This window comes from Cupressus sempervirens, chromosome 9 (assembly GCF_028749045.1).
Source record: "Cupressus sempervirens isolate cs-2001-9-10 chromosome 9, ASM2874904v1, whole genome shotgun sequence".
NCBI lineage: Eukaryota > Viridiplantae > Streptophyta > Pinopsida > Cupressales > Cupressaceae > Cupressus > Cupressus sempervirens.
The window spans coordinates 680,336,702-680,357,469 of NC_143126.1; positions in this window are offsets into that span (position 1 = coordinate 680,336,702).

Here is a 20,768-nt window from a genome sequence, read left to right on the forward strand (position 1 = left end):
CCTCTAACAAGGTGGATCTAGCAATCCTTTGTGCTCCTAACAGGGCAGATCACTAGAAGTGGTCATTGTAAGCCTTAACCGGCCAACTTCATACTGCAATAACGAAGCTTTGTGGGTTTCATCCCCACCCCAGTTTTACTTTCTATTTGGAAGGTTTCTGGGTCACCAAATCTGTGTGTTCAAGTGTTGCAAATGATTTTGTTTCATGCTTATAGTAGGTTACTTGGATGAATGGTGAATATATCAGTATGCAGTTTTATTGTTTGAAATTTTAAAGTTACTGATTCACCCCTCCCCTCTCAGTAACTTGTCATATCTTGAATATTTCCAACAATTGGTATCAGAGCAATAAGGTTCTCAAGATAAAAGTTTCACAGCTTGAGCAAAGATCAAGGACAATGGAGATATTCAGACTTGACAAAACTATTGAGAATGAAAAGCTAGATCTAAAAATGGCCATGGCTCAACTCAATGAAGCAAAAGAGCATCTCTCACAATCCTTGAAAAGAAGAAAAGAACTTGCAAGGAAAATGAATGACCATCAATATGTTGAAGAAAAGATTGAAGATCTCTCACCATCAAATAGTTCAGATGAAGCTGACAAAGCAATCAAAGAACTTTTAGAAAAGAATGGATCTCTGCAGGAAGAATTAAGAAAGCTCAAAAGGGAACAAGAAATCCAGTCCATCAGGCTATGCGAAATCTTGGAGCAAAGGAACAAGGCAGCTGAAGACTTAGAGGTAAGGAATAATCAGTCCTCTCAGCTTGAAAATCTTGTAACTCAATTATCTAATGCAAATGAAGAAATTATGAATCTAAGATCTGAGAATGAGAATTTGAGAAATGACTTAATTACTGAAAGGTAAATCAATGCAAGCTTACAAAGTGATCTAATCTCTGAAAAACAAGTCAATGAGAGAATGGTAAAATCTCAAAAGGACATGGATCAATTGAAACTGCAAAATGAAGAAAACTTTCATAAACAAAATGGTAAAGCAGGCCTTGGATACAAGGAAGAAGGTGAATCCTCCAAACAGGGTACTCAAAAGAATCAAAGACCTACTTGCAGCCACTGTGGTAAGTTAGGTCATACATCTAACAGATGTTGGAGCAATGGAAAAGGCAAATTTAATGGAAAGTGCTACAATTGCAATCAACATGGACACAAAGCCAATGAATGCAAAGAGAAACCAAAATTTGAAGGTAAATGTCACAAATGCCAAAAGCAAGGTCATAAGGCATCATAATGCAAATCCAAATCATTTAATCTAGCTGAACAACTTGTCAAAGCAATATTTGGTTGGGACTACAACACTTGGTGCAGATGTCATTATTGTGGAGAATATGGTCATACTGGCATAAACTGTGCAAGGCATCACCTAAGAAAAAGGGATACCACTGTAAGATGTTATACATGTACAGAACTTGGTCATATATCTAAAAATTGCATGAACATAAAGAAAATCGAGGATGAGAAGAAAATCAAAGTAGACAATATTTGGAAGCAAATGAAGCAGCAATGGATTCCTAAGTCTATCGAGCCAGATAATTCAAGTGATGGAATGGTCACTCAAGAAGTGAGTGACTCTACCATTTCCAATTAAGACTCATCAGGATAAGACCAGGACTGTATCTACAAAGCAATATCCTAAGCAGTCCTAGAATGAAAATATGATCAAATCAGTATTTCAGATACATCAAGATCATGGTCGGTACATGACCTTACTGAGCTCAGTCGGGTGCAATAAGGCTTCTTTCACCAAGTTGCACTTATCGAGCATGGTTGGTTCTTCTCTTACCGAGTTAAGGTCGGTTTAACCTATTTTCTTTTGGTCACCGAGTTGCGAAGTTTAAGCCAAGCTAGTGGATGACAGTCTGTCGATCGTAGCTACCTTCGTATTGAACATTAATGGCAATTTTTTCATCAAAAGGGCAGATTTTGACCTCATTTTTCACCGCGAATTCGAGATTTACACAAAAAAAAGGCTTTCAAGCGAGTTCAAGCGATTTGAAGAGATTTTCCAGCGAAGTATTCTTACAAAACCTTTTCACTCACCGAACAGCAATGGCATCCGCAAGCACCAGCACCAGCAAGGCGAAGAAGGGTTCTGAAATGCTTGTGAAGGGAACGGAATGGAAGGCACCTACGTTCAAGCTCGTTCCTACCATGGCTGAATCGCTCGATCCCAATGGAGCTCAATCACAGATTCCACCCAAGGTACTCCTCGTGAACGACATTCACACTCATTTTAAGTGTGCTATTCAAGAAATAGGGACATTGGACATGGATAATGCCCTAGCAAAGTTATGTGTAAATGGTTCTCTCAAAATCGAGCACAAGCATTTGGAAACTAAAGGTTTAACTCACATCGCGCATATGCCTAGAAACTTCCAAACCAAATGGATCAGGTATATCTTGAGTCGAGTGCATAATGGTCAGTTGTGGTTGGAACAACCCGTTTTGATAACCAAGAAGATTATTCACAAAATCACGGGTCTCCTGATGCTCAGCAAAGCCAAAACCACCAAAACCCTAGGACGGGATGAGTTACAGAGGAAAACCCTAGCCGAGTTGGACGGTAGAGGTTTGAAGGTTAACACTGTAACAGATCCGGAACTAAGATTTGGCATACATATTATTGCATATAAGTTATATAGTTCCAGCAGATTAAATAGTGTACCGTGTGAAGCTGTGGATTTGGCCCTGAAGATTGTAAAGAAGAATCTTGAGTTTGATCTGTCAGAAGTAATGTTGAAGTAGTTAAACAAAAACATGGACAGTATAAGGACATCGAAGAATAACCCCTGTAAATTTGGATCTCTGTTAATATGTTTACTATTTTATGTACAAAAATTCTTTCCATCAAAGGGAACCGTAGAATGGAGAAAAGATGTCCCAATTTTGTATCAGATTAAAGAGTTTATAGCAGAGATGGGAGAAAATTTTGATAGTATCATGGATAACTATTTTGAAGACTTTAAGGAGAGAATGAATAACCGATTCAGAATTCCTCCTAGGCTTGTTGAAAAATATAAAGATGACATATGTTTTATGGTTGACTGTGACAAGGTGTACATACAGGCAGTTAGACCCCGAGTTGCATGGGTGAAACCTCTTCCATATGAGGTAAATATTGATGAAACAAGGGATATCATTGAAGCACTGGTAAATGAGCCAGTAGACCCAAGGCAATGGATTTTTGGTACTTATGATGAAGCAAAGGCCAGAATTGCACTGGAAATCAAAATTCCACAGGCCATCAACAAAGGTAAGAGGAAAGTGACCAAACTGAAAACTGCAATAGGTCCTCTTATGCTCACCGAGGGAAAAGGTGAAGATAAAGAAAGTGAAGAAGAAGAAGAAGGAGAAAAAGAATCAGAAGAAGAGCAACCAGCAAAGAAAAAAGGCAAGGTAATCATTACCAAGCCCAAGAAGCAGCCTACTGCAGTATTTACTCGAAGGACAAGAAGAGGTATTCAGGAACCTGTATTGGTCAAGCCTGCACCTACATTCGAGCAAAGGCTCAAATCATTGGAAGAAGGAACTGGCATCGCAAATTTCAAGGCATTGAAATTTGAGACAAGGACTGATGCAAAGAAAATGCAGATTGAGGAACTGGTACTTAACAAAATGGGAAAATGGAAATAGTCCTCGGACCATATTGCTCCTCATATCTCTAAAGAATTACTGGAGAGAGTACAGTCAAGATGGGAGTTAGCCACCAAGATGGTAAAAGATATATACGAGCAATCCCTGAAGAATCTTCGGCCTAGTCTCACTGGAGCAGAGGTAAAATCTGAATTGAAAACCTATGAAGGTAAAATGATGATCAGATTCCACACTTGTTTGATTTTGATCAAAGATATAGAGCATGTTGTAAATGATGCTACAAACATGTGGAAAAACATCTATCATCTACATAAGCCCAGTGTAGACCCAGTAGAAATAAAGGATGATGACAGCAGCAGCAATAGTGATGAATCAGATAGTGCTCCATCCATCACAGTTACACCAGGAGAGTTGCATGCAATGATGGAAGAGAAAGAGGAAGAAGACAAAGAGGAAGAAGCTGAAGAGGAAAATAAGAAGGATGATCCGATAAAAATTGCAGCAGCAGTTATTGCATCCCTTCCTCACTCCCCAGCTAAACCTGTGACATCATCAAGGTTGGAGTCAGCTTCAGCAGGTTCATCTACACCAGATTTACCAGATTTACCATCTACACCTGCCATATCTCAGCTCTAGGTATCATCAGTGGAAGTGACTACCACTTCATCTACCGAGCCGCATCCCTCTTCGTCTACCGAGCTGCACCCCTCTTCATCTACCGAGTTGGCCTCCTCGATTCCATCATCATCAGTTGGTATTGCTGTGAGTTCTCCAATTTTGACTACTCCAATTTGTTCTACAATTTTTTCGCCATCTACTTCAGGCACAGTGAGCTTAGATACTATATTACCGAGTGTATCACCATTTTTGGCCAGTACTCAAATTTTTGATCCTGTACATAATCCTATTGGCACTCAACCCTCAAGCATCCCATTTTTTACTGCTAGTCCTTCTGTCTCTACTGTTGTGTCTATTCCAAAGGTCAAACTAGTCATCTCTGAAGTCAAACAAAAGCAACCATTAAGACTTATGATCACTGGAAAGGAAATTCCTGAAGACATTGACTTGGACACAGAGATAATAATTCCAAAGATTGACTTTGATAATGCTACCATTGAAGAAATGAGGTATGCTAGTCAACTTATTGAGAAAAAGGCTACTAAGATGTAGTTAAGATCAGAAAGGGATAAGGAATACAGGATAATTGAGGATGCCCGGAACATAATTACTGAGGCTATAGGTGTTGATGTTGATACTTCTCAACACATTTTGATTCAATTGGAAGAGGCAGTTAATAAATTCAATGAAGATGCCTCCGGACAAGAAAAGTTGATTGAGCGTGCAACAAAGAAATTTGATAATAAGGTGTTGGGGCACATTGCCCAGAACATTGCAATAAATCAGGTTGCATTAACCTCAGTTTTGGCAGATATGGAATTTTTTTTTAATAATGTAACATCTCTTTTTGCTAAGCTTTGTGATGTTATCGAGTACACTAAGGGAATAAAAGAGAAACTAAATAAAATTGATGAGGATCTGAAGGTGAGCACATAGAACTTGAAGCTTGACCCCAGTTCAAGCTCATCTCATCACCTCAGGATCAAATTTTTGTCAGAGAAGCAGGCAGAGCTGTTGAGAGAAGAGGCAAGGATCCGATCTACATTGATAGATATCCAAAACATGATCCTTCCCATCATGGATTCAATGCAGAAGCACATTGCACATTCAAAGAAATTAATCCATGATAATAACTTCTCCATTGCAGACCATGTGATTGAACTTTCAGCTGAAGTTCAAGTAGCTCTTTCCACCTGCAAAATTTTGCAAGAGAATTGGGATAAGACTCTCCAGCTTATTCTTCAGGTACATTCAGAGTTCATCTCTCATTTTGGTGTTTCTATATAAGTATATATATTCTTTTATTCTTTGGCATTATTGTCAAAAAGGGGGAGATTATTGTTGGATATGTATACTATGGGTGAATAAGTGTTTTCGAAAAAATTGTACAAAGGAAGAGATATACAGCTCATGTAAATACTGTATGTACATTCTATGGGAGAGTTGTATATAACAAAGCTATGTATATTCAGAATCAGTCATCAGCATGTCAGATAAATTTTTTCTCATAAGTGTTTTTGTCACTAATGCCAAAGGGGGAGATTGTTGGAATTATGATACATTTTTGTCATTAGTTACAACACTTATTGGATTCTGAATGCTTACCGAGCTCTCACCGGACATTCCTTTGTAAGCCAATCTTTACCTAGTTCTCAGTGTTTACCGAGTGATCGAGGTGAACAAAGAAGTCAGTGTTTACTGAGTGATCGAGGTAAACAAAGAAGTCAGTGTTTACCGAGTGATTGAGGTGAACAAAGCAGCCAGTGTTTACCGAGTGTTCGAGGTAAAGAAAGGAATCAATTTTGACCGAGTGAAGATGTACTTAGTATTGACCGAGAACTTCGTGATAACTGAGCTCCTAAGGTTATCAAGGAAATTAATTTTACCGAGCTCAGATGGTTATCAAGGAAACTAACTATCACCGAGTCACAAGGTTCTATCGAGTGTTTCCTTTGATCACCGAGCTACAGTTCAGATAGAAGTGTTCACCGAGTGACATCTCTTCTACCGAGTCTCCAGTGGTTACCGAGTTCAGAACTACTCAAAGTGTTTAGTATGGACCGTGCCTTCACTTCTACCGAGTGCATGACGATGCTGAGTAACGCAGTGGACGCCGAGTATTAGAAGGACACCGAGTCAGTTCAGTAACCCGAGTTTTTACCTTGGGCCGACTTTGTATAGAGATTTGCACTTGTTGTTTTGGCCAACCTTGCATGTATTGTTTATTTGGATGGTATATATATGCAATGTATTGTATCATTCAAATGTAAGAAAAAAAAAAAGAAGAAAAGAAGAGTAATGGAAATAGTAATGGTAATGAATGAAACTGCGAAAGTATGAAAGAAATACATGCGTGCGAAAGTATGTGTACTGAGTTGTGAAGGAATTCAGCAAGGTCGAGTTTTGGAGCAAAAAAGTTTTATCTATCACATCAAGGTGAATCAGAGCATAGCGGATCTTATAGGCAATCAGTTGTAATCAGATCCACTGTTTCATTCTAACAGGTGAATCAGTTTTTGTAAATCCTTTAACAAGGTAGACTTAACAGTCTTTTGTAAATCTCCTAACAGAGTGCATACTTTATTGTATGTTTGTAAATCCTCTAACAAGGTGGATCTAGCAATCCTTTGTGCTCCTAATAGGGCAGATCACTAGAAGTGGTCATTGTAAGCCTTAACCGGCCAACTTCATACTGCAGTAACGAAGCTTTGTGGGTTTCATCCCCACCCCAGTTTTACTTTCTATTTGGAAGGTTTCTGGGTCACCAAATCTGTGTGTTCAAGTGTTGCAAATGATTTTGTTTCATGCTTACAGTAGGTTACTTGGATGAATGGTGAATATATCAGTATGTAGTTTTATTGTTTGAAATTTTAAAGTTACTAATTCACCCCTCCCCTCTCAGTAACTTGTCATATCTTGAATATTTCCAACAGATATAAAGGTTTCTTTATTATTATTTTATTGCCATTGTTTTGGTCCACACCATAACCTTGTTCTATACCATAGAGTTGACTAAAAATCAACAAGTTTTCTCGGAATGACTTTGTGAGTGGTGAATAGCTACTTTTAAAGAGGAATAAACATTTACATTGAAAATGTGGGAGGGCAAATGCTAGAGGCCATTCTCAACCACATCAATATGACTGCTAGGATTCCCTTGTGTTGAATGATTTCTCAACATAACCAAGTAAGAAGAAATCATTTCTCTGATCTTTGGAGTTGTTCTAGTCTATGGAGAGTGTTGATGGGACTGACTTAAACATCACATACTTAAGAATGGTCATACTAATACCATGTAAAAAAATCAATGGAGGATTGGAAGGAATGCTATGGAGTGAGAAATTCATTTAACTTGGTAGGGAAATGTGGGAAAATGCAAGGCTTTCTTGTGCTTCATTTTCTCCACTGTATGGAGGAATTTGTTGTGGATGTGGGAGGATATATGAAACAAGGTAAACTCAAATTTAGAGAAGATGAGATAGAGAGAATATAAAACTTCTTGGAAGAATTCAATTCTATTTTCATTAGGGGAAATACAAGAAAATATCTTGTTCTCCTCACACCCGATTCATAAGCACACTGTGTTTTATTTTTCTCATTTGGAAATGTGATCAGAACATTTTGAAAAGCATCTATTACACTAAAAATTCCCATGCTGAAAATATTATTCTCTAGTAGATTCTAGCTATGGAGAATGCAACTTCTTGTCTATTGTAGAAGTTTATAGATGTGAGGCCTCGCCCTGACCCATCGTAGCATAGTGATACATTACTATTATTTTTTTGATACTCACGACTCGAGATGTCGAGACTTTATCTGATGCTTAGAACATATTATATTATTTCCTAGCCTTTTTTGGTTCCAAACCTATTCCTAAGGCTTTAAAAAATGAAATATTTATACCCAAGGGGTATGGGTATGGGTTCGGGGTCTTTTCCAACCCCTAAGCCCCTTTTATTGACTTTTTAGATCACTCAAAAAGTCTCTTTTTGTGTTTGTGCGAAAATTGACTATGGTTACCATGAGTTGCATCACCTCAACTTCACTTAGTGGTTAACCATAGTATGGGTTGAGTTAGGAGCTTCTAGATTAGTAGGTGGGTGGGAGAAGTTATTGTTTTTTTTGGTGGTTGAGTTTGAAGCTTATTTAGGGGCCCTTCTTGGAGAAGTTTAGGTTGTTACCCAATCTCTACTTTTAGAGAGGAGACTTAGAAGATTGAAGGAAGGAAGGGAAAAGCTCTACTCAAAATTGTTCATTTGTCATTACCTCTTTGTGAAGGTAGGAGTTCTTAATCTCCCTTGTTCAGATTTTCATGCTTGTTTTATGCTTATGCTACTTTGTTGTTTTTTGAATGCTTGTATGTATGTTCGGTATGTTGGGAAGGTTTGAAAACCATGTTCTTGAATGCTTTTCTTTCATGTTTATGTTTGAATTTTGAAGTTGCTTGTATGAGTGTTTTGGTATTACTCACCCTTGGATAGGGTAGAAGTGACCAATTTTGGGAAAGGTCTTTTTAGTTGGACTCCAACATGTGTAGAGTCTCTTCTCAGGATGAGAAAAGGGAGAGAGGGTAGGGTGTTATGGGCCCCTACCTATCAGCACAAACCTCATATGAGTTTGGTATGTTAAAATAGAAGAACAAAAGTTCTTGGTTAATAGCCCCGATTGGGCATCTATTTTGGTGTTGTGCCTGACTTCTCCTGTTAGAAGAATCCACCTTTCCATAGTTTTGATTCATTGTGAATCCTATTATGAAAACCTTGTATGAATATGCATGTTTGATTGTTTCTTGGTCATGCTTGTTGACACCTGATCAGATTCTGTTCCCTCCACGGTTCTTAGAAATGTGTTGCAGAAATTGTTATGGAACCCTTGATGAGGGTCATGAAGGAAATTCAATTAAATTTTTGTAATTTTGGGATTGAAATCCTATGTAATTTTTGTCTCAAAACCTTGTTGTAATGGAAAAGATGCCAGGTTTTCTTCCTGGTTCTTTCCCGGCTGAGCCTTTGAATCAAGTTTCCCAATAAAATGGTGATTGAGTATAATTTCTTATCATGTAAATTAATCATAATTTTCAATTATATGGATGCACATCAAATTAGGATGAAATGATAATGGTTTAGTTAAGCAAAATTTTCAAGTTTCCTTATATGTTGTAAATGAAAATTATGTTAAGGAAAAAAAAAATGGATATGGTTGATATATTTCAATTCAAGTTTGTTTAGGAGATCAAATTAATCATGTATTATTATGACAAAAACTATTGTATCAATGTTTTAAATCTATTCAAAAATATACACCTTGAAAAAAAATACATTGCTTTGTAAATCTATACTTAGAAAAATTTTGACAAAAAAAAATGTATTCCAGGAGAGTAAAAACTCTCTGGTTTTTGTATGGAGAGAGAATTTTATTCCCCTCATTACAACAGAGAATCTTAAATGATTCCTTTTATATTTTGATTTAAAAAATATAAATTTAAATTAATTAAATTATAAATAAATATAGCAATGCAAAAATAAACTTTTAACATTTTAAACTATCCTAATATCTTCTTACCTAATAAAATTTTTGTCTTAAATTCATACCCATCTTCCCCTTGTTGGGCGCAGCTCCTATATAGCTTGGAAAAATCTTTTTTAAAGAAAATGTAATGATGATGGGGTGACATCACCCCATCCCCATCACCTTGTTTGGCATGCATCATCTTATGCTTTTAGGAAGGGTTTAACAAATTTGACATGTTATATTTAAAATTGCCTTCAAATGGGTCACTTGTTTCATGGAAGGTCTGCCAAGGTCTGACCTTGGGCAAAGCGTTGTCCCAAGTGCAATGCTTGGGAAGCACTCTTGTCCTTGGGAAGTGTTGCCCAAGGTAGGGTGTAGGGGATTCATAGGGCGGGGGGGAGGAAGTTAGTATAGGTTGTTAGTAATTATTGTTTATGTTAGTTTTTTTTATTTGTTTGTTATTAGTGTTAGTGAGTAGTTTAAATTTATTAAGTTTAATAGGTGTTATGAAATGTTAGTTTAGAGTAGTTAGTAATAGTTTTTTTAATTTAAGTTTTAGTATGTTTTATTTCTTTTTAAATTTTCATAGAGTTACATTAAAGTTAGTTTATCATGTATTTAAGTTTAGATTTATGACTAGATTTTAGTAATCTTAATAAGAATAGATTAGTTAAAGCTTTTAATTCAATTAAGTTAAAAATTAGTTAGTTATAATTTAATAATTAGTTAAATTTAGTTAGTTTTTATTTTATTTATATTTAAATTTAATAGTTTTAGTTAATATTATTTAGTTTTACTTTAATAGGTTAATAATTGATCATAATTTAATAGTTTATATAGGTGTATGGGTAGATGTAATATTTCCTTTAATGAGTTCTTGATCTGATATTTTCAAAATAATTTGGAATGAACTCATTTAAATTGTTATTTAAATAATTTGCACATTTTATGGAAAGTTAATGTAATAACATAACTTTTGTCGATATCAACTTAATAACGAGAATAATAATTTAACAGTGTAGAGAACCTATACTTCAACTATGATCATAATCTTATTTTTCTTAGAGCATTTTAATTATAATTATAAAAAAAATTTGTGTGTTTTTGCCTCGTAGTTTGGGCATGACAATAGAATTATGTAATAACTTATATGTTTTTATAAATATGGATATTTTATATTACTTTATGTAAAAAAATTAAGAAAAGGTACTTTGATCTATTTTAGGAAGCTAAGAACCTAAGGAAGAACAATTTTTAGTGGAGGAACAACCAAAAAATCAACGTGGACACATTGTTTGTTGTGAACCAAAATGACATGTATTGCCACGAACTAGTCAAGTGTACTAGAAACCAAGCTAGGATCAAATACAGGTTAATACATTTTTCCATAAAGAATGCTAATTCTGTTAACAAGGAGTTAAGCATGAATTTAGAAATTTTTTTGAAACCACCAATAAAAACAAAACCATCTTCAAGTCTATAACAATTAATCAAATGATGATGATATTGCATTTTAACTAATGGTTGTTTTATTTTTCTCTACAATATGATATTCATAAACATTACTAGTATATTTTCCTCTGTAATATTTATAATAAAAAGAGTTTCCTTATTAAGTGTCAGTTTGTTTTCACTAATATAATGAGACATCATTACTAGAAGATACCATGGATAGTGATTAAGTATATTTGCAGTCAGTATGATAAGAGTATATTTTCTTATGACTCTTAGTAACAAGTGCTAACAAAATCTTATTAAGTGCCAGTTGTTTTTTGCTAATATAACGAGACATCATTACGAGAAGATACCACGAACATTGATTAAGTATATTTGCATTCAGTATGATAAGAGTATATTTGCTTATGGCTCTTAATAATGAGTAGTAACAAAATCTTATTCTTGAAAAGTCATTTGATTTTTTGAGGGCATAGACAAGGCACATCTTGTTGGAAATATTCAAGATATAACAAGTTACTGAGAGGGGAGGGGTGAATCAGTAACAATACAACTTTTAAGTTAATTCAATATAAACTGGAAAATCATTCATTCACCTAATCTGATGCATGCAAGAGATAAATAAATATTCATAACACATATGCACAGAGATTTGGTGACCCAGAAACCTTCCAAAATAGAAAGTAAAACTGGGGTGGGGATGAAACCCACAAAGCTTCTTTTCTGCAGTAGGAAGTTAGCCGGTTAAGGCATACAATGATCACTTCTGGTGATCTGCCCTGTTAGGAGCAAAGAGGATTGCTAGATCCACCTTGTTAAAGGATTTAAAACATACATTTCAAGTATGCACTCTGTTAGGAGATTTATACAAAGACTGTTAAGTCTACCTTGTTAGAGGATTTTAGATGATTCACCTGTTAGGATGAACCAATCAGATCTACATATACCTTGATTAGATCTTTTGCAATAATCACCTCTTGTGATTGATGAAATCTTTACAGCACCTTGTGAACCTTGCTAATATACTGCTCTGTTGCTAAATTCGCATCTGTCTCTTGTATCACAATATGTATACATTCATACATGTCACTTTTTTTTAATTTTTATTGCAACAATTACAACTCTGTATTATATGCCATTTTAGTAATTATAGATGCAAGGTCGGCTGAACACAAGTAAACAAAATATAACTGAGTCGGCCAAATAGTAAAATAAACTTGGGTTCTTCAAACAGACTTGATGACCTTCTGATACACGGCATCCACTACATTACACGGCATCGTCATGCACTCGGTAGGTTCATACTAGTCATACAATGTTGCTTGGAACTCAGTAACCATTGGTGACTCGGTAGATATAGTGTCACTCGGTAAAAACTAATTTCTTTGTTAACCGACTGAGCTCAGTTAACACTGAGTCGTTCTTCACTTGGTCAATACTGAGTCCATCTTTACTTGGTTAACACTAAGTACATCTTCACTCCATTAACACTGCGTCTATCTTTACTTGGTTAACACCGCTTCTATCTTTACTCGGTTAACACTAAGTGCAACTTTACTCAGTTTGAACTGTGTCTTCGACGCTTGGTTTGAACTGTGTAATGAGTGTTGTCACTAATGGCAAATACCTTTATGCCAACAATCTCCCCCTTTGGCATTAGTGACAAAAACAATTATGAATCAAAGTTTATGTGCAAAATAAAAATGATATACAATTCAAAATTGATCTTTTTGCAAATCTTGCAACATATATCCTTTTATTTACATATATCTCCCCCATACAATATGTACAGTTAGCTCTTGAAGTCTATCTTCCCCTTTTTGACAATAATGCCAAACAGTATATATTTACACAAAGATTCCAAAATGAGAGAGAAATTCTGAATGTACCTTGAGAATAAGAGCCAAAGTCTTATCCCAATTTTCTTGCAAAATTTTGTTGGTGGAGAGTGCAATTTGAACTTTTGCAGAGAGTTCAATCATGTGATCTGCAATAGAGAAATTGTTGTCATGGATCAATGTTTTAGAGTGAGTAATATGCTTCTGCATTATGTCCATGATAGGAAGGATCATATTCTGGATGTCAATCAGAGTAGACTTGATCCTTGCTTCCTCTCTCAGCAATTCTGCCTGTTTCTTTGATAAAAACCTTATTCTCAGATGATGGGATGAACTTGCATTGTGGTCAGATTGCAGCATTTGAGAACTGACCTTCATATCCGCATCAATTTTATTCAACTTTTCTTTTATTTCCTTAGTAAACTCAGTAACATCACAGAGTTTTCCAAAAAGTGAAGTTACATTATTAAAAGAATGTTCAAAATTACTCAAAATTGTAGACAATTCTACCTAGTTTACTGCAATATGCTGAGCAATGTGCTCAAGCACCTTATTGTCAAATTTCTTCTCTGCCTTTTCAATCAATTTCTCTTGGCCGAAGCTGTCCTCATTAAATTTATATACAACCTCTTCTAACTGAATCAAAATGTGTTGAGTAGAATCTACTTCAACACCTATAGCATCTGTTATGATATTCTTAGCATTCTCAATGATGCTATATTCCTGGTCTCTCTCATGCCTCAGCTATTTTTGCCTAGATTTCTGCTCTATTAGCTGACTGATCATTCTCATTTCATCAACTGATGCAGTATCTAGATCTATCTTAGGAATGACAATGTCCTTATCCAGATCTATTTCCTCATCCACTGCCTTACTAGAGAATATGTATCTTTTTGGTTTTTCTGCAGTGATTGCATCTTTGCCCTTTGAAATTGAAATAATAGTTGATGATGCTGGACTAGCTGACAAAACTAGAATAGGACTAACTAGAGAAAGACTAAGAGAAGTGCTAATAGTATCAAAAATTGGTGTTGCTCCCAACATTGCTGTATAGGATGGAGTGGGAGAACTAATAGTTGCCAAAATTGGAGCAGGAGAAGTCAAAATTGTAGTACCTGTAGGTACACTTACTGTACACTCTGTAGTTGATATACTTGAAAAACTTATTGCTGTGACTAAGGATAACTCGGTCAAAGAAGATGGCTTCAGCTCAGTTAATGAAGTGGTAGACACTTGCATAGATGGTACCTAGAGCTGAGAGGAGACAGGTGAAGATTGATCAATTGATGAGGCTATTGAGCTCACAATTTCACCAGTAGAAGCTATCTCCACAGTTGATGTTCCTGTTTTAGGTGGAGAATGAGGAAGAGATGCAATGACTTCGGCTGCAATTATTAGTGGATCTTCTTCCTCCTTAGCTTGTTCTGCTTCTTCCTCAACTTCTAACATTAATGATTGCAGGTCTTTTGGAATGTCTTCAATGTCATCACCACCATCATCATCATCATTATCATCACTGTTGTCACTGTCCTTGATTTCAACAGTATCATCACTAGGTTTGTGTAGATGATAGATATTTTTCCACATGTTTGTTGCATCATTTACTACATACTCAATGTCTTTGACAAGTATCAAACAAGTGTGGAATCTAATCATCATGTTACCTTCGTGGTCTTTCAGTGATTTCTTCACTTCAGCATTAGTGAGACTTGGCAGGAGATTCCTCAGGGTCTGCTCATAAATGTCTTTGACAGTCTTGGTTGCAGCTTCCCATCTTGGTTGCAACCTCTCCAATAGCTCTTTGGAGATCTGAGAGGCTATCTGGTCTGGGGAGTATTTCCATTTACCCATTTTGTTAAGTACCAGTTCCTCAATCTACATTTTCTCCTATTCTATTCTGGTTTCAAACTTCAATGCTTTGAAGTTTGTGAAGCTAGCTCCTACATCTAATTGCTTCAGTCTTGCCTCAAGGGTGAGTGGAGGCTTAACAAGTACAGGTTCCTTCTTTCCCTGTCTTGTTCTCCTAGAGAACACTGGAGTAGTTTGCTTTGTAGGTTTGGTGATAGTCACCTTACCTTTCTTTCATTGAGGCTATTCTTCTTTTTCAGACTCAGTTTCCTCCTCTTCTTCATCTTCTCCTCTCCCTTCTATTATCATGAGAGGGCCAACATCTATTTTCAGTTTGGCTATGCTCCTCTTTCCTTTGCTAGTGGCCTGAGGGATTTTAACTTGAAGCTCAATTCTAGCCTTAGCTTCATCATATGTTCCAAAAATTGGTTGCCTTGGGTCCACAGGTTCATTTACCAGTGCTTCTATGATGTCCCTATTTTCATCAATATTTACCTCATAAGGAAGAGGTTTCACCCATGCTACCCGAGGCCTGACTGCCTGTATGTATACCTTGTCACAGTCTACCATGAAACATACATCTTCCTTGTACTCTTCAACAAGTTTTGGAGTTATTTAGAACCTATTGTTCATTCTTTCCTTAAATTCTTCAAAATAACTATCCAAAACACTATCAGAATTTTCACCTAATTCGACGATGAATTCATTAATTTGATAAAGAATTGGGATATCCTTTTTCCATAATATTGATCCTTTAGATGGAAAGGACTTTAGAATATAGAAAAACAAACAAATCAAAAGTGAACCAAATTTACAGGAGTTGTTCTTGGAAGTCCTTATGCTTTCCATATTTTTATTGAATTGAGACAAAAGCAATTTCGATAAATCAAACTCTACATTCTTCTTTACTATTTTATATGCCAAATCCACAGCTTCATAGGATACACTATTTGGACGGCTTGAATTTTAGATTTTATGAGCAATGACGTGAATGCCAAATCTCAACTCAACATCAGTTACTGTACTGAGCTTAAGTCCTCTGCCATCCCATTCTGCTTGGGTTAGTCTCTGCAATTCTTCCCGACCTAGGGTTTTGGTAGTCTCGGCTCTGCTCAACATGGGGAGTCCAGTAATTTTTCTAATCATTTTCTTAGTGATAGGTACTAGTTTCTCTAACCACAATTGGCCATTGTGAACCCGACTGAGTACATACCTAACCCATTTTACTTGAAATTTCCTTGGCAAATGCGAAATATGGGTTAACCCTTTTGTTTCAAGATGTTTATGTTCGGGTTTCAAGGTTCCTACGCTCATTTCACCTAGGGCATTGTCAATTTCTAGGTTTCCAAGTTCTTGAATGGAACACTTGAAATGAGAACGAATGTCATTAATAAGAAGTACCTTTGGAGGGATTTGTGACTTAGCACTGTTAGGGTCCAATGATTCTGCAATTGCCAGTGCCAATTTGAAGTTTGGGGTCTTCCATTCCTCTCCTCTAACCAGCATTTTTGAGCCTTTCTTTGTCTTGGAGCTGCCACTTCCGGATGCCATTGCTACTCGATAGGTGTAAAAAAATTCTGAACAGATTCTTTGCCCTTTTGAAAAAAAAAAATTGCTCGAAAATGCTTTAGGCTCGCTTTGGAATTGCAGAAGATAACTTAGCTCTTTGTTTGCAGTGAAAATGAGATCAATTTTTGCCCCTTTTGACAACAAATTTTCCATAAATGTTTTGGTACGATGGTAGATGAAATGACAGGTTGTCATCCACTAGTTCGGTAGATATTATCAACTCGGCGATCAAATGAAAACATTGAAGTACCGACCTAACTCGGTTAGGTCATGAACCGACCTTCCTCGGTTGAGACAACTCGGTCAATGAAACTTTTTTTGTGCCTGACCGAACTTGGTAAAGTCTCCTACCAACCTAACTCAGTAGCTGCTACTCAGTTAATGAAGCTTTGATGCACCCGACCGAACTCGGTAAAGTCTTGAACCGTCCTGAAGTCAAAGTGTATCTGAAATATTGATTTGATCATCCTTCTTCCTTTGGAGCTGCTTAGGATAAATCTTGGAGGATGCAGTTCCAATCTTTCTTTTATGAATATTAATTGGAAATGGTGGAATCACTCATTACTTGAGTGACATTTCCATTATTTGATTTATTTTGCTCGGTAGATTTTGGAATCCACTGTTGCTTCATTTGCTTCCGAATGTTGTCTGCTTTGATTTTCTTCTCATCTTCAATTCTTTTGATATTCATGCAATTTTTAGCTATATGACCAAGTTCTATACATGTATAGCATCTTATTGTAGTGTACTTTTTCCTTAGGTGATGTCTAGCACAATTTATGCCAGAATGTCCATATTCTCCACAATAGTGACATCTGCACTAGGTGTTGTAGTCCCATCCAAATATGGCTTTGACAATCTGTTTAGCTGGATTGAATGACTTAGTTTTGTATTGGAATGCTTTGTGACCATGCTTTTTGCATTTGTAATAGTTGCCCTCAAATTTTGGTTTTTCTTTACACTCATTTTCCTTATGACCATGCTGATTGCAGTTGAAGCATTTGCCACTAAATTTTGCTTTCCCATTGCTCTAGCATTTGTTTGATGTATGTCCTAACCTTCCACAGTGATTTCAAGTGGGTCTTTTATTCCTTTGTTCACCTTGTTTGGAGGATTCACCTTCTTCCTTGTATCCAAGACCAGCTTTACCCTTTTGTCTATGAAAGTTTTCCTCATTTTGTTGATTTAATTGATTTATATTTGTTTGGGATTTCATCATTCTTTCATTGACTTGCCTTTCAGAGATTAGATCATTTTCCAAGCTTTCATTGATTTGTCTCTCAGTCTTAAGTCACTCTATAGACTTTCATTGATTTGCTTTTTAGTGTTTAAATCATTCCTTATTCTTTCATTTTGTGCTATGAGAATCCTGATTTCTTCATTTGCATTAGAGAGTTGGTTTATAAGATCTTCATGCTGATGGGATTGATTATGAATTTCATGACTTCTATCTTCCAATTCTTCTTGTGCTTTGTTTCTTTGTTCCAAAACTTCACATAGTCTGATTGACTGTATTTCTTGCTCTCTTTTAAGCTTTCTTACCTCTTCTTGTAGAGATCCATTCTTTTCTAGAAGTTCTTTGATTGCTTTGTCAGCTTCTTCTGAATTACTTGATGGTAACAAATCTTCAATCCTTTCTTCAACATAAAGATGATCATTCATTTGTCTTGCAAGTTCCTTTCTTCTTTTTAGGGATTGAGAAAGATGTTCCTTTGCTTCTTTGAGTTGAACCATGGCCATTTCTAGATCTAACTTTTCATTTTCTATAACTTTCTCCAGTCTGAATATCTCCATTGACTTTGATCTTTGCTCAAGCTATCAAGCTTTTTCCTGAGAACCAAATAGCTCTGATACCAATTGTTGAAAATATTCAAGATATAACAAGTTACTGAGAGGGGAGGGGTGAATCAGTAACAATACAACTTTTAAGTTAATTCAATATAAACTGGAAAATCATTCATTCACCTAATTTGATGCATGCAAGAGATAAATAAATATTCATAACACATATGCACAGAGATTTGGTGACCCAGAAACCTTCCAAAATAGAAAGTAAAACTGGGGTGGGGATGAAACCCACAAAGCTTCTTTTCTGCAGTAGGAAGTTAGCCGGTTAAGGCATACAATGATCACTTCTGGTGATCTGCCCTGTTAGGAGCAAAGAGGATTGCTAGATCCACCTTGTTAAAGGATTTAAAACATACATTTCAAGTATGCACTTTGTTAGGAGATTTATACAAAGACTGTTAAGTCTACCTTGTTAGAGGATTTTAGATGATTCACCTGTTAGGATGAACCAAACAGATCTACATATACCTTGATTAGATCTTTTACAATAATCACCTCTTGTGATTGATGAAATCTTTACAGCACCTTGTGAACCTTGCTAATATACTACTCTGTTACTGAATTTGCATCTGTCTCTTGTATCACAATATGTATACATTCATACATGTCGCTTTTTTTTTATTATTATTACAACAATTACAACTCTGTATTATATGCCATTTTAGTAATTTTAGATGCAAGGTCGGCTGAACACAAGTAAACAAAATATAACTGAGTCGGCCAAATAGTAAAATAAACTCGGGTTCTTCAGACAGACTTGATGACCTTCTGATACATGGCATCCACTACATTACACAGCATCATCATGCACTTGGTAGGTTCATACTAGTCATACAATGTTGCCTGGAACTCGGTAACCATTGGTGACTCGGTAGATATAGTGTCACTCGGTAAAACCTAATTTCTTTATTAACTGACTGAGCTCGGTTAACACTGAGTCATTCTTCACTCGGTCAATACTGAGTCCATCTTTACTTGGTTAACACTAAGTACATCTTCACTCGGTTAACACTACGTCCATCTTTACTCGATTAACACTGCTTCTATCTTTACTCGGTTAACACTCCACTCGGTTAACACTAAGTGCAACTTTACTTGGTTTGAACTATGTCTTCGACCCTCAGTTTGAACTATGTAATGAGTGTTGTCACTAATGGAAAATACCTTTATGCCAACACATCTTGGACTCTTTTAGTATAAGAAACAAATCATTCTCTTATCTTCTTAAACTATGGTTCCAATTAAAATGACTTTTTGCTTTTTATCATTAAATATATTTTTAATCTATGCTTTGAATTATGTCTAATATTCATCATCAGAATGGCAAAATAATGAGTATAGAATTGTGGATATGAACCTCACTATTTAGTAATCATTATTTTCTCATTTTAATGATAATTCACTGGGCATTAGTTTAAACACACACACACACACACACACACACACACACACACACACACACACACACACACACACACACACACACACACACACATGCACATAGTTCAATCCATAAAACTTGCATTGAAATTCCACATCTTTTTCTTTAAAAAAATTTGAATGAAATTTTAGTTTTTCCAATATTATGTTAGCATTTTCACCATAAACATTTCTATAATCAGAATGAAGAAAGGATTGTGCAAGACAAAATTGTGATATTTGGAACCACTAGAAACAAAACTTGGAAATTCTATGAACAAAAGAAAGTGAAAGAAATACCTTCACCTGCACTCTCGATGATGAATTCCAATTCTTTTGTAGCTAATTTTTCTTTGATCCTCACTACAAGATAGATAAATGAAATATTTTTACTTGTTATCTTCATAAATATTTCATTAGGCATGTGTGCAAAATAGAATAGCATTAAAATTTTCTATAAATGTTAATAGATTTTTTATGCGCTCACAAAATTGAATGATTTCAAATAAACCTGCTAAAAATCAATTTTTCTTGAATGTGAAGACTTTGAACTACATTTCAAAGTGATGACTAAAAGGGTTAGCAGAGAAGAAGAAACAATAGTTAGATTGTGAAGAATCTTTAAAGCATGTGATGTATCTAAGTTGTTGCTCTCCTTCATAAAATGTTTATATATTCAATACAAACTATGTCCCCTCTCCATGATTGTAAATTATCTTTCACAACCCACTAGAAGAAAAGATGTAAGGGTATACATATGAATTGCCATATTCCAATTCATTCAGCTCAATTTTGTAAAAGTTTTTTTTGTTCTTTTAATGAACATATTATTAGATTAGTAGTATAAAGATTCCTAAATAGATTTATCTCCATATTTTACTTATTGTGCTTTCTAGTGCACCACATTAAAAACTATAATGTTGCTTAAGTGTATAGAGAGTCTACAGACCATTGCAAAAATTAAAAAATACATTTCTTTTAGCTGCTACTGATTTCATACAAAGTTCTTATTGTATAAAGATTTAGCATGCTAGAAAAGAGAGTTATCATGT